This window comes from Gossypium hirsutum, chromosome A01 (genome assembly GCF_007990345.1).
Source record: "Gossypium hirsutum isolate 1008001.06 chromosome A01, Gossypium_hirsutum_v2.1, whole genome shotgun sequence".
Classification (NCBI taxonomy): Eukaryota; Viridiplantae; Streptophyta; class Magnoliopsida; order Malvales; family Malvaceae; genus Gossypium; species Gossypium hirsutum.
The window spans coordinates 111,448,675-111,463,211 of NC_053424.1; the positions used below are offsets into that span (position 1 = coordinate 111,448,675).

A 14,537-nucleotide genomic window follows, 5' to 3' on the forward strand; every position below is an offset into this window, starting at 1 on the left:
TGCTTAATTAGTCCATTGAGTAATTAAAAATTCATAGTGATTGAAATTTTATCACTTTTAAGATTTAGTCCTTGCACCTTAATTAATTATTCATTTAATAAAATTACTAAATCAAAATTTAATATAATATTATAATATACACGAAAATATTAAATAGTAATATTCATGGACTTGAACATCATAAAACGGGGTTCTAAAACTACTATTTCTGATACCACTGAAAAACGAGCTATTATAAGAGAGAAGATAGAACCCTTGTTAATTTAGAGAAGTTTATTTCAACTAGAAAAACAAAATCCTAGTTTAACTAAGATGTAAGGGGTGACAACCATAGTTAATTGTATTAGGGTTTGTCATCCCCCCTTTATTACATAGGGGGCTTTTAGGCCTATTCTATATCGAGTCCAATTATAAGTAATTTTTAGGCTTTTAACCTAATATTTCATAATTTGATCCAACCCAATATATGTTTTTCTATTTCCTAAAAATAAACTTCAATATAGTTCTAATTAAATAATTTTCTCAACCTAGTTCTGACTCCGTTAAAATCATGACGACTTTTCCATAAAAGAATCTATGAGAAAATATATTTAATATTTTTGCATTCAACAGTTCACTACGACCAAATGATTTATTTCCATTTTCAAACTTCATTTTTTTGAAAAACATAAATTCACTTTTCAGGTCATTTTCATTTTCATTTTGGAAAAAACCACATTCATTTCCAAATGATTTCATTTCACCATTTTCATTTTCATTTTGGAGAAAACCTTAATCATTTCCAAATGTTTCCTATTTCTCTATTTCACCATTTCTATTCATTTTTGTTCATTTCTGTTCATTTGATTCAACATGCAATTTATTTTTGGTTTCAACAAGCTAATGGTGGGACCAATTAGACATATGCAATTGAGGCTCAAATTATTTATAATTAAGTTCCAGTTTTCACTTATATTATAAACTCATTTAGTCATGAAGTTATTCCACTATAGTATCGTGACTTAGCTCTCCCCAACAACATGCCATTATGAAAGCAACTCGACCAGTGCTCGTCCAATGACCTTGTCATAAGTGTGTTACCCTCATAGGATATCCTTAATCTCTTTATGATAATATCCGTTCTCCCAATATGATTTTATTTTATATTATGGTAACCATTACATCTTCTTTCATGAAAAGTTAATTACTATCAAATAGTAATCAAGTTATCCATCATAAGGACAAATGACCCGAAGCCATGTTTACTTTTCACCAACCATGTAATGCCATTAAGAGAATATCATTTACCCATGTCTTGGGCTATGAATTCTACTATTATGAATGATGTTACATACTGCAAAAGTCGTACACCCAATGCACTAGCTTTCAGTTCCTTATCTATTCGAACTCAAGTTTTTACTTACATCAAAGTGTACGAGTCACGCATATATTGTTCGTCATTTACTCAGGATTTAGGTGTGTAACACTATGAAAGTCACAAGTGAATAAATCCATAAATGGAATCAGGATATATTCTTCTTGGGTCCAGTCCGATGTATTGTCAGTCTAGTCAGTTAAATCTATGTCTCTATCTTCTGGGAATCATTCGCTTCGATGCCCAAGACAAAACATCTCCCTAATTGAACTTGATAGACGACATATTAGTCTTTCAATCAATTTCCTAATTTCTGATTAGACTAAGGATATGTTTAGGTTCGTCTACGAATATAAACTGTCTTTCTGTATATCACTTAGTATTAGTTTAAACATTAGACAACCAATAAGCAGCATTTGCTTCCATTCTACTTTGCGTGCAAAAACCATATGAAGTTAATCATACAAAGTATATTAATGTAATCAATAAATTTTTTTTATTAACCAATCTGTTTGAAAAATTTACCAGTTTACAAACGAATATATTACACTCAGTGCACCAGATTCGACATGCGCATGAAAAACGATGTGCTTGAAATCTTGCACAGTCGCTGGTCTTTTGTCCTATGTGTAAACTGTACGATCCCTCAATAATACCTTCGTCAGGTTTTTGGAACTCTGTAACCCAAAATATTTTAATTTGGACATGAGTGACACACTGCAGACATAGAGTTTGCTCTTTCTGTATTTTTTTTAATTTCTTTCATCACCTCTTCGCACCAAACGTGACTGCCCTTTATCTATTCAACATATTTTTCTACTCAATTTGGAAATAAGGCTTCTAAATGGTAATTTTTTTCTTTGACCACCGAGGTTATTGACAAATGACACATCCCCTTCAATATGGAATTTATGCATTTTGTAAGGTTCGTTATCATGTACCCATATTATTGGCCTCCATCATACGATTGAGTTCATTGCTCATTGGGTATCCTATCAAGGTATTTTGAACTGTATTTTTTTTATAACCCACAAGTTTTTCAACATTTCGTGAAATCAATATTGGATGAGCTCGTACCCAATTAAAGAAAATAAAGAGTATATCAATGAGTGCAAACATTGTATATGTTAAAGAATGATATAGAAAATAATACTTACAATGTACCCATGTTAATAACATGTTTCCACTCAACATCTTTATGATATCAGCCCATGTAGTTATACCCCATATGTTGTATACAATAGAGGCTTCCACACTAATAAATTGTAGCTTGTATTTTGCGTCCCCTATTAGAAATGATGTATATATTGGGTTGTGACACAAGATGCCTTCGCAAGTTAGTTAAGAAGAAATCCCAATCATTAATGGATTCTCCTTTTGTTATTGTAAAATATAGTGGCAGGATTTGTTTATTACCATCCTGTACAACAACCAACAATAATCGATGCTCATATCTCCCATACATGAATGTGCCTCCAATTTAAACTAATGGCTTACAGTACCGAAATGCTACAACGCATTACTTGAATCTCTAAAAAAACGATGGAAAACTCTTCTCCTTTAGACCAATCGATCAATATAATACGCATGTTTCGTTGGCAGTTTGATTACAGTACCTGAGATGTATTGGTTTAGTACTTAACACCATTGCCACAAATCATTATATGATTTATCCCACCTGTTATGTATTTTTTCCATAGTCTATTTTGCAACCCATGTCTTGTAGTACGATACGGTGTAATCGTACTGACTACAGATATTGGCAATCAAAACCAATATGAGAATCCTATGACTTGCTTTCACAACAGGTAAGATAATGTCAGAGATCATGTCAGAATCCAATTTGGGATGATTTTGTGGAATACTTAACACAAAACGAGTATTTCAAAATAAGTAAGACAATGTTAGAATCCAATCTTGGATGATCATGTAACATACTTACGACAACACATGTATGTGAAGCATTGTATTTTTTAATTGCCTAGAACTCCATCTTCTTTCTCATAAATGTCATGGTTTTCCATGGACATCTACTGTCACGCATTGCACATTTGGCCTTAAAATTTTCAGGTTGGGATTTTGTAACATGAAAGCTAAGCCCATGCTTTATGATATACCGCATCACCGCAACAAAAAAGAATTTTTCAAGGAAAACTCCATTTTGACTTGTAAAAAATTGATATTTAACGAAGAACTTGCTTGGTCCAGTCTTCTGTGAGGAAGTTTTGGAAATTCTAACTCACCTTCAGCATGGAGGTTAACATTATATGTGAAATTCAGATGGGTTCTTCCAGTATTATTCGAACCTTCACCGTCAGAACCACTCTCTTCTGGTTTAGTAGGAGTCAACTTGGGTTCAAAAAATAATGCAATTTCTAAACTATCTGACCTGGACTCTTGAATTGGATCATTATCTGTAATAGCCCATTTTTGGGTCAAATCAGAATAGTGGTTTTGAGACCACAAATCTAAAGTCAAAATATTTATTTTATTATTTTAACAAGGTTTAAAGTATGATATATTAATTACATGAAAGTTTCGTAAAGGAGTTTTATCATTTAAATGCTTAATTCAGTTAAAAGGACTAAATAGCGTAAAGTGTAAAAGTTGAGTTCTATTAGCTAAAAGTGTTTAAATGCTATAGAATTTAAAGTAGGAAGTCCTTATGTGTCAATTAGTCCAATTATGAGATAGTTCTTGAAAATGGTTTGGCAATGTGGTTAATTGAATTAATTTTTAAGGTTAATTTTGGTATTTGATATAATGTTATATTAATAAAACAACAAAAGCCACCATCTTTCTTCTTCAATTTTCCACTGAATTTTCATGCTAAGAACAGCCATGGAAGCTTGAGCATTCATCCAAGCTATTGTGGCCAATCAAGGTAGGTTTTTGTCCCGTTTTTAATGATTTCTACGTTTTTGAGATCGTTGCAGTTTAATCTAGCTAGCCCGTATCTCTGATTTCAAATCTGTTAAAGTATTTGAATGTTGACATTGTTGAATGCATGAGTATTTTGTTATTTTATGATGGAAAATAATTCATTGTTGTTAGATGTACAAGTTTTGTAAAGTGAATTTTGGTAAAAATGTCAATTTTGGATTAAATTGTAAATTATGAAAATTTAGTGGTTGAATTTTAAAATAAATGAAAAATATGGGTTGATATGAGAATGGGTAATATTCAGCCAGCATGAATTTGTATTAAATTGAATGAATTGTGATTTTATGTGATAATGACTAAATTGCAAAAATGTAAAATAATAGGGGTAAAAATGTAATTTTTCTAAAATGTGTAAATTGTGCTAAATTTAATGAAATGATGATTAAATAAGTAAAATTTGATATTATATAGATTGAGATAAATGAGATTTGGATCTAGAATGGGGGAAAACAAAGTATCAGATTAGTCGACCTAATTCGTCGGTACAGCGAACGAGGTAAGTTCGTATGTTTAGTAAGCATTAAATTATATATGTATAAATGCTATATTTTTGAAATGAAATATGAATGTTATTGAGATTCAATACAATGAAAATCTCGGTTGAACCTAAGGAATAGATAGGATACAAATGTCATGGCATTAGGATTACTGAGATTATGTGTAAGACCATATTTGGGATATGGCATCGATATGAGACTTCGTGTAAGACCATAGATGGGCTATTGGCATCGATACAAGATTATATATAAGACCATATCTGGGATATGGCATTAGTACGGTACTGTGTGTACGAGATTCTCGAGTATCCTTTAGTATTCCAAATGGTTCAACAGAAAATGTTGATGAAAAGTGATTACAAATGATGGTATGACTCAGTCGAGGTATTTGTGACAAAAATTGTCAAGTAAGTGTTAAAAGTGAATTTCCTATGATGAGTAAGTGGAAAATTATGAGAATTCATATGGTTCAATTGATTATATATATAAATGTGATGGTTATTGAATTGAATATAGTTTATTTCTAATTGCTTATGTTTATGTAAATGTGAATGCATGGATATGAAGTAATTATATAAGCATTAAAAGGAATAAACTTGTGAAATTCTTAGTTAACTATGTGAAGGGATATATGACATAAAGGTGGAATTATACAAGTTATATTATAGTATTTAAATAGCTTAAAATGTGTTTATTTGATGAGATGAGTTATTATCATATGAGCTTACTAAACTTTATAGATTACTTTATTATTTTTTCTATGTTTATAGTGATTCAAAGGCTCGCTCGGGTTGGAAGTCATCAGACATCATATCATACTATCCAGCTATGGTTTGGTACTTATAAGCTTTGATATATTGGTTATATGGCATGTATAGGTTTTGTGGTTATTTATTGAGTATAAGTAATGTTGGTGGTTAATGCATATATGCTTGATATGTATTTAACCATAAGATTTGGCATGATTAAGTTACGTGGTTTAAAGTGTATATATATATTCCCACGTGATATGAGTTATTTTGGTAAGCTTAATGGTGATTTAAGTTAGTCAAATGGCCATTTGGTATATATTTCGTAATAGCTTGAGATGTACTTGGTTTTGGTTTGGTATTCAAATGCCAAATTGGTTAATAAAGTAGATTAATTTAGTGTATGTTATATATGTGAATCTTGGCTTATGAATCTTGTTGATTGGTATTGAAATGGTTTATAATATGATGAATTGAAATTGATTTGGCTCTTTAATTGTGTATGGAAATTGTATAATTTGCACTTGTTTATGTGTGTTTTCTTTAGGTGAGAAAGGTGGCTTGTAACTAGCCTATTTTCGTCCACACGAGTAGAGCACAAGGGCGTGTGACTCAACCGTGTGTGACACACTGTCATAATACATGGCCATGTGTCCCCTAGTGTTGTAATTAGAAGCAAGTCAGTATGCTCACACGGCCTTACACACGGGCGTGTGACTTGGCCGTTGGCATAAGTCAGTATACCCTACAGGTTTGACACGACCTAGCACACTGCTTGGCACATGGGCGTGTGTGGCCATTTCGAATGGGCACACGGGCTAAACATACGGGTGTGTGGTTAGCTGTGTGACCCAAGTCAATATGTACCCCCTATTTTTGCACAATCGATGAAATGGGGGTGTCTAGTGGCTGTGCGAGACACACGGCCTGCCCTACATCTGTCAGTGCAGGGTTGGATGTCCCTTCTTCAGTGCAGGTTATAGGCAGTACATCTGTCACATCTCAAAAATTGAGGATTAGTAGGATTGGGTTTGTGAATCAAGGAGAGTGTCCATGCCTTAATTTTTGATATTGTCATTGCATTTTTAGGAAATAAATAAGGTATTGGTTTTTTGGTTAAGTTTTAGTGAAACGTTCCTTGAAACCCAAGCTCAAATCTCTTCTCTCCTACCATTTTTATTATTTTGCAAATTTTGCATCAAACCGTAGTATGTGACACGCCTTATTTTTAAAATAAATATTGCAAAGATATTTCACGAATGTGGAAATAGCCCAATGGTTAAAAGAAATATGAGAAAGCATGAAAATTAGATTAATGTCCCAAGTTTGATTCCCTTCTCTCGCAAATAGCTTAATTTTTGCTAAAATTTTCCATTCTTTTTATTTTGTGCCGCTAAGCCTTGAATCCTAGGTATAAATACAAATTTTTCTTGTATTTTCAGCTTTTAAGTAAATTTTCCCTACCTTAGCCATTCACCCCCTTCCTCTCCTCTTTTCTCTTCAATTTTCTTTCTTTCTTTCTTCTCTTGTGTGCCGTCACCCAAGCCACCAAGATTCACCAGCAATTTTTCTTCTTTTTGCAACAAGTTCTTGCAACATTATTTTCCTCTTCTTGCTGTCATTTTATCATAAAATTTCCAGCCTTAATTTGAAAATTTATCTCTCAAGATCAGCCTCCATTGATGCCCTAAAATAACTCCTTTGCCGCCCCTATCTTCTTGCTTGAGTAAGTGTCATTGTCTTTCGTTTTTCTTGATGGATCTTTAAATAAAATACCCAATTTTTCAGATCTGTAGTTGGGGTGATATTTAAATATTTAATGGGTATTTTTCCATCCTTTAAAGTTATTTCAATTGTGGTTTTAAATCAGCCTCGATTTCACCACTGTTGGTGGTGGTGCGCCTCGCCTAGAGGCACAAAAGAGGGCTGTTGTTTCTTTAATTTTCCCATATATTTCCAGACAAATATTGGATTCTTGAACCGTTCCTAATCAACCTTTAATTATGTGTAATTTAGGAAAAATAAATCTTGATCAATCGGCGATTCAGATCTGATAATTTGGGAAGTGTAAGCGTGGTTGATTATGGGCTAGTGTGTAGTTTCAGTTTTGATGTTGGGGATTGTTAACTGATTGAATTAAAGATTTTAAATATGGAATACCTACTGGTTTTTCAGTATTTAAATGTCGTAGGTTCCAACTTAAACGCCCTAAATGAATAGTGAAGTTGTTAGACGTTTGCGTGTACGACTCACTTAAAACTAGTGTAAGAAACCTAGCTAGTTTGGATCTAAAAAATCGATATAATTGTAACGATAGGATTGAAACCATAAGAGGGTGATTGGGGGATATTTAATTGGTTTATTAATTTATTTAAATGATGATTTTTAATTTAGGTTCATTATAGAGCCTTAAAGAGAAATCGCGAGATTCGCAAGTGTGCTGTAGTACAACGTAATTAAGGTTTGGGTCCTAACTCATTAAATTGAATGTTTTAATATTATTTTTAAATGATTTAATTGGTGAATAAGCTTGTTGGTTGGGCTTCGCTAAGTGACTAAGTAATTAAATTGTAAGTGGCCGAACCAGGTATGTTTCAAGCCCTAACTGTTTGGTATGTTAGCATAAATGTGAGAATGATTGAATAATTGATTGATTATTATTGTTGTGGATGATTAGTTGATATGATGTATTTTTATTGTATGTATAGCATGATTCTAAATGAGAATGAGGCTTACACATGATATATTTGTATGAATGATTTGTTATGAAATATTTGAAAGACTGCTTTACATGCATTCAAAAAAGAATTGTAAGTTATATGAATTTGTGATATGTTGAACGACACCATCTTAATGGTGAATTGAAAGATGAATAAATGATCCTATTTACTGAAAGTATTTGATAATATGAGGACGTGTTGTCAGGCGATGCGAAAGTATTGAATTCATGACTATGAGATTGTATGACATCTTGTATGTACATTGGGGAGGGATTGATATTGTGGTTGACGGAGGAGTTCCGTGGAGATTCCACAGCATATTAATTCCACATTTATTCGCAGTCAGTGCACTGTACCAGAGATTTGAGGAGATTTGGCAATTTTATCGCATATATTTGTTAAATTGAAGATTTTTTTTGCAATTATGTTCATTAGGTGGTTTTACCACATTGAGCTTAGCTCGCATTCATTGGAATTTGCTAGACAAGTTCTAGGGAATTCATGGTGTGTAGTAGATGGTTTGGGTAGGAAATTTTGCATTGCATCATTTGCATCACCCCACACTCATACACCATTTGACATCGATTTGATAATGGTTATGTAATGATATGAAATTCCAATGATGGTTTTTTGTTCTTCTGTTAATACGAATATGCTTCATTGTATTTGATATTTATGTTTGTTTAAATAATTATTTGACTCATGCTGAGCTTTCATAAGCTCACTCTCCCATAGTATTTAACTTTTTCAGGTAAGGCTTGAAACTAGGATCGGACCTGATATACGAAGAATCACCTTGGACCTAAGACCATTTTTAATAAATATTATTAATTCTATATCAATTTTGGTTTGTAATTTTTAATTATATCTGGTCTGTGGCTTGGTAACTTTTCATTTGAGGATTTTTGCATGCATGGATTGCTGAAGCATAATAATCGAAAAATGCATGATCCATGGCTTAAGAAAAAATTGACATTGTTCCCTAATTTCCATTGCATTGCAAATGAATCATTAAAAAAAACAAATCGATAAGGCAATTGGATTTTTAAATGACATGAATAATGGATTTTTTTTCCACAGCATTAGTTAACATCAAGTTTTACAAAGTAAAGTGATGAACAAATGATTTTTTTAAAACAACACTATCAATAATAAAATGAATCTTAAGTACATATGACCTAATAAATGAATGTTTTTAAACTAACTCAAAGTACAACTACAATTTTTCTCTAAAATGAGTTCATTTAAGGTCTTCAAAAGTAACAATGTTGTGAACCCACCACACAACTTTGTGGTTAGACTTTTTGCTTCTTGTTATCGATAGGCATTAATTGGAATTGTTCTCAAACTCGAAGCACCTTCATCGACGTCAACAAAATGGGCATATAACTCTAGTATAGCGGGTTCACTATAGTAATGTGAATTGAGCATCGCCTTGACCTCCATGTCTCCTTTTAGCTCAAATAATCATATGTAACTGGATTTAATGATGTTAGATATCTATATTGCAAGCTCGAAATTCTTCTCTGACTTGAACTTGCCACTTTCCTTCAAATTTTTGACTGAAGCTCATGCAGTTTTATGCTCCAGTTGAATGTGAATTCTGTCAATTAGGTTGATGCAAAAACGACCCAAATTTCAGTGTCACAAATTTGATTGTCGTAATAAATAACGGCTCTAATTCATCTACTCATCTTCAACCAAATAACCAATCTTTTACTTATGCAAATCTCCTTATGAAAACAACCTACTCAGAATTTTAGTACCCAATTCTACATAGAATTTTTTTTCATTTTATAGCAAATTCTACCCCAGGATACCAAGCAAAAATTTTGGGATGTGATGTTTGAGTTTTATTCGGGATTCTTTGGCTCGAGAATCTCTGGATTAAAGTTAGGGTAACGGTTTTGAAAAGTTTTCATGGGTTAGGGTTGAAAATGTGAGGGAAGAAAACGCACCCTGTAGTAGGGGTGGACAAAACTTGATTCGATTAGAAAAAATCGAAAAAAGATTCCAATTTTGAATTAATGAATCAAGTTATTCAAGTCAACTCGAATTTTTTTCGAATTTCAAGTTCGGATCGAGTATGGTTTTCGATATTGAATAACTCGAATAAACTGAATATCAAACTATAATAATTTACATTATTACCCCAAACTCCTAAACCTCTTCACTTTCCTCCCAACACTTTTACTCCCTCCTACTTTCCCCCATAACTTTTGTTCCCCTATCACCCCACCCCTTCTACCCAAACCCACCCCCTTCCCCCCCAAATTTTTTTTGAATATTTCCCTCCCAAAATTTTAGTCCTTCCATTTATTCCCCCAATCTTTACTCTCTCAACCTCCAAAACTTTTTATTTTTCCCCTAAACTTTTACTTCTCACCCTTTATCCCCAAATAAAAAATTAAATCATCCAAAAAAAATTCAAAACCTAAATAATTATTTTAATTATATATACTATTTATTATTAAATTAAATTTCAGATTTTATACTATTTATATTATTGAATTATTTTATCATATTGAATCTTTATAATTTTTTGCTAAAATTGAATTATTGATGATGACATAAAATATTTGTTTTTTAAATTTTATGTTGATATCAATTTCATATTTTATCTTTAAGATAATTTTTATTAAAAAATCACATTTTGTACATTTAATATATTTTTTAATTTTAAAATACATAGTGACATAAATCAGAAGATAATTAAAGTAACTAAGCAAGTAGATATGTTAACCTATATATAAAATATTAATAAATAAATAATAAGGGGATGAAAAGTAATAAAAAATCTGATTACGATGGACAAATTTAATTACGATGGGTGATAGTAATTACAAGGACCTAAAATATTTTTTTAATTTAACTCGAACAAATATATTCGATTCGAATTCCATCTCACTTGACTCGATTCGAAAAAATTTCAAATCGAGATAGGATGATAAAATATGATTCATCAATTCGATTAACTCGAAATTTTTTCATTCGATTCGATTCGATTCCATTCAATCGAATGCTCACCCCTACCCTGCAGGAGGCATTTTCAACTAAGGTGGTAGTAGGGATGCTGAAAGTGCACTTTGTAGGACGCGCTTTTAGCTTGCATGACAACCACCAAAGTTGAAATACATCCTACAGGGCACACTTTCGACGTCTTTTTTGCCACTTTAGTTGAAAATGTCTCATTTCTTCCCTTACATTTTCAACCCTAACCCTAACCTACGAAAAATTTTCAGAACCTGAGAATCTTAGATAATTTCTCATCTCGGGAATCCGAGATGGTCATGGGCTCCCACATAGTTTATCTTTTGAAAAGAAAATTCCCCTTGATTGCATATATAAAAGGGGCTTTTGCTCCCCCTACTCTATTAACTCTCTCGTCTATTGTCCTTTACAAAATGAAAAAAAAATCTCTTCTAAATTGTTTTATTTTGTTAAGCGTTGAAATTTTTGGAGGAAAATATTTATTTGTGTTTGTGTTTGTGTTTGAGGGAGAGAGTGGGATAGTTTTAAGTTGTGTTTGATTTCACAATGATGCGGTGGCACTTGGAGACTCACACATTTAATCTACCATGTATGAATTGAACCATCACATTAGAAGCCCATTGCATTGCAAATTGGGCTCTGAGTTCAGTGTGGTTATACATTCACGGGTTTAAGTATAACTAGAGCTCCTAGTTGACGATGGTTATGTGATCACGGGTTGAAGTATAACTCAGGCCTCAAGTTGACGGTGGTTATGCGTCACGGATTCAAGTTTCATGATGCCGGAAGAGGATGTTTATAAACCCCATACATAAGTTTGAGACAATAATCATAGGGAAAAAATAAAAGGCTTTCCATGTAACCAATTTATTTTCTTTTTCTCAGTCTCCACCAAAGGTAGTATCCTTAACCTCTCTGTGTCCGAAACTTGTGACAAAGTTGGAGGGAAGAAGACTTCAAGGGGAGGAGTGACTGTGGCATTAGAGAAAAGCTAAAACGTGACTCAGGGTGACATCAATTGTTGTGATTAAAGAACTCATTAACAACTACAACCGTTGCTGCCCTAACTTGAGTTTCAAATTTTTTTCCATCGCCACAGTCACTTCCCCCCTAAAAGTCCTTTTGCCCCCAACTCTATCACAAGTTTCAGACAATGAGGTTTGATAAACCATAATATGTACATATTTTTACCCAATTCTTGGCATATTTTTGGAAGGATTATCACAATATTTAAGGAATTTGATGCTCCTAATTATTTAATTTCATGTTTTATATTCAAGAGAGCTTAGGATAGCAAAAAGAGCAAGAAACGGGCCAAAAACAGACAAAATGGGCCAATTTCAGTGTTTCACACGGCCTAGGCACTTCCACACCGGTAATCCACGCACCCGTGTGTGACACACGGGCAGTCCACATGCCCGTGTGTCATGGTCGTGTCGACATTAAACCAAGTCAGAATTGCACATAGCCTGAGCACCTTCACACGGGTGTGTCACATAGCTGTGTCCCTGTCGAGCTCAAGTCTAATTATACTCGGAAAAGGCTAAGTTTGGGCTATTTTGGGCATTCCAAAATCTATATAAACATCCTATAAGAGGATCAAAGGGGGACGGAGAGTAGAAAGTAGAAAATACTCGAAGAACAGTCATCGGAATCAACTCAGAAGCAGGATCTCCTTCAAGACTAAAGATCTCAATTCAATTTCCTTAGAAGTTCTTTGGGTTTCTTTATGTTTTGTTGTTGTCCCAATTTTGAAATGTTTTCCTTTATTATTATTAACTAAATTCCCTAAATACCTAGGGAAGTTGAAACCTAAGACGGATCTTATTACTATTTGAATTATATGATGAATACTTGTTCTTATTCTTAATTGTGAGATTTAATCCTTGTTTTAATATTTCAGGATATTAATTCAAGTTTTGATGTGCTTATTTAGTGGAGCAAAAGTCCCTGTTTCATAGGTGCGCATGCCTTAGTCGAATTTTTAGTTAGTTTAGCGACCATCAAGTTTTTGGCACCGTTGCCGGGGACTAAGATATTAGGAACACTTAATTTTTATTACTTTAACCATTTTTATTTTTATTAAAATTTAATTTAATTTTAATTTTAATTACTAACTTTTCTTTTATCTACTTCTGGCAGGTTTTTATAGTTTATGACTAGAAGAAACCCGTCAGGACCTCTACTTTTTGACAGCGAAATTGAAAGCACAGCTCGTAGAAATCATAGAGAAATAAGGCGAAATTTACGGTATATAGAGGAAGAGCACAAGGATGACACCACTAATACCAAGAAGATGGCTGAAAATCAAAATAATCCGCTGCCTCCTGTGGTTGCCGCAAATCTAGTGAATCAGAATCTTGCTCCTCGTACTATGAACGACTATGCTGAGCCTAATTTAAGGGGGGCTGAATCGAGTATTGTTAGACCTACAATTGCTGCAAATAATTTTGAACTGAAACCTAACACTATACAAATGATTCAACAGTTTGTTCAGTTTGATGGTTTGTAGGATAAAGACCCAAATACTCATTTGGCCAACTTTTTAGAGTTCTACTATACTTTCAAAATAAATGATGTTTCTAATAATGCTATTCGCCTTCAGTTATTTCCCTTTTCATTAAGGAATAAGGCTAAACAGTGGTTGAACTCGTTACCACGAGGGTCAATCACTACTTAGGAACAAATGACCGAAAATTTTTTACTCAAATACTTTTCACTGGCCAAAATAGCAAAGTTAAGGAATGAGATCTCTTCTTTTGTGCAGATGGACTTAGAAACACTTTATGATGCATGGGAGAGATACAAGGATCTATTGAGAAGGTGCCCTTACCATGGGTTACCTCTTTGGCTACAGGTTCAAACTTTCCACAACAGTTTGCATCCCTCAACTAGACAAATGATCGATGCAACTGCTGGTGGAACTATCAATAATAAGACACCTGAAGAGGCTTATGAGTTCATAGAAGAGATGTCACTGGATAATTATCACTGGCAAGTCATGAGGACAAAGCCGACAAAAACAGTCGACATTTTTAACATCGATTCGGTTGTTATGCTTTCAAAACAGGTAGAACTTTTGAATAGAAAAATTGATGGTTTACTTGGTTCTATGCAGGTTCATCCAGTAATGCAATGTGATACAAGTAGAGGTGGAACGAGCAATTCAGAATATCCACCTTTCGGCCCTAACATGGAGAACAAGCAAATGAATTATATGGGTAATAATCCTCGACTTCAAAATAATCCTTACAGTAACACTTACAATGTAGGTTCAAAGAAC

The 14,537-nt window shown here is 33.2% G+C and overlaps 1 non-coding gene across 1 annotated transcript; it reads right to left on the bottom strand.

The window, feature by feature from the left end:
• Nucleotides 1-13,988: 13,988 nt before the first annotated feature.
• LOC121207710 (small nucleolar RNA R71) lies at nt 13,989-14,095 on the bottom strand. Its single transcript, XR_005902834.1, has one exon. It is a non-coding gene; the product is annotated as a small nucleolar RNA R71 (small nucleolar RNA).
• Between the last annotated feature and the right edge of the window lie 442 nt (nt 14,096-14,537).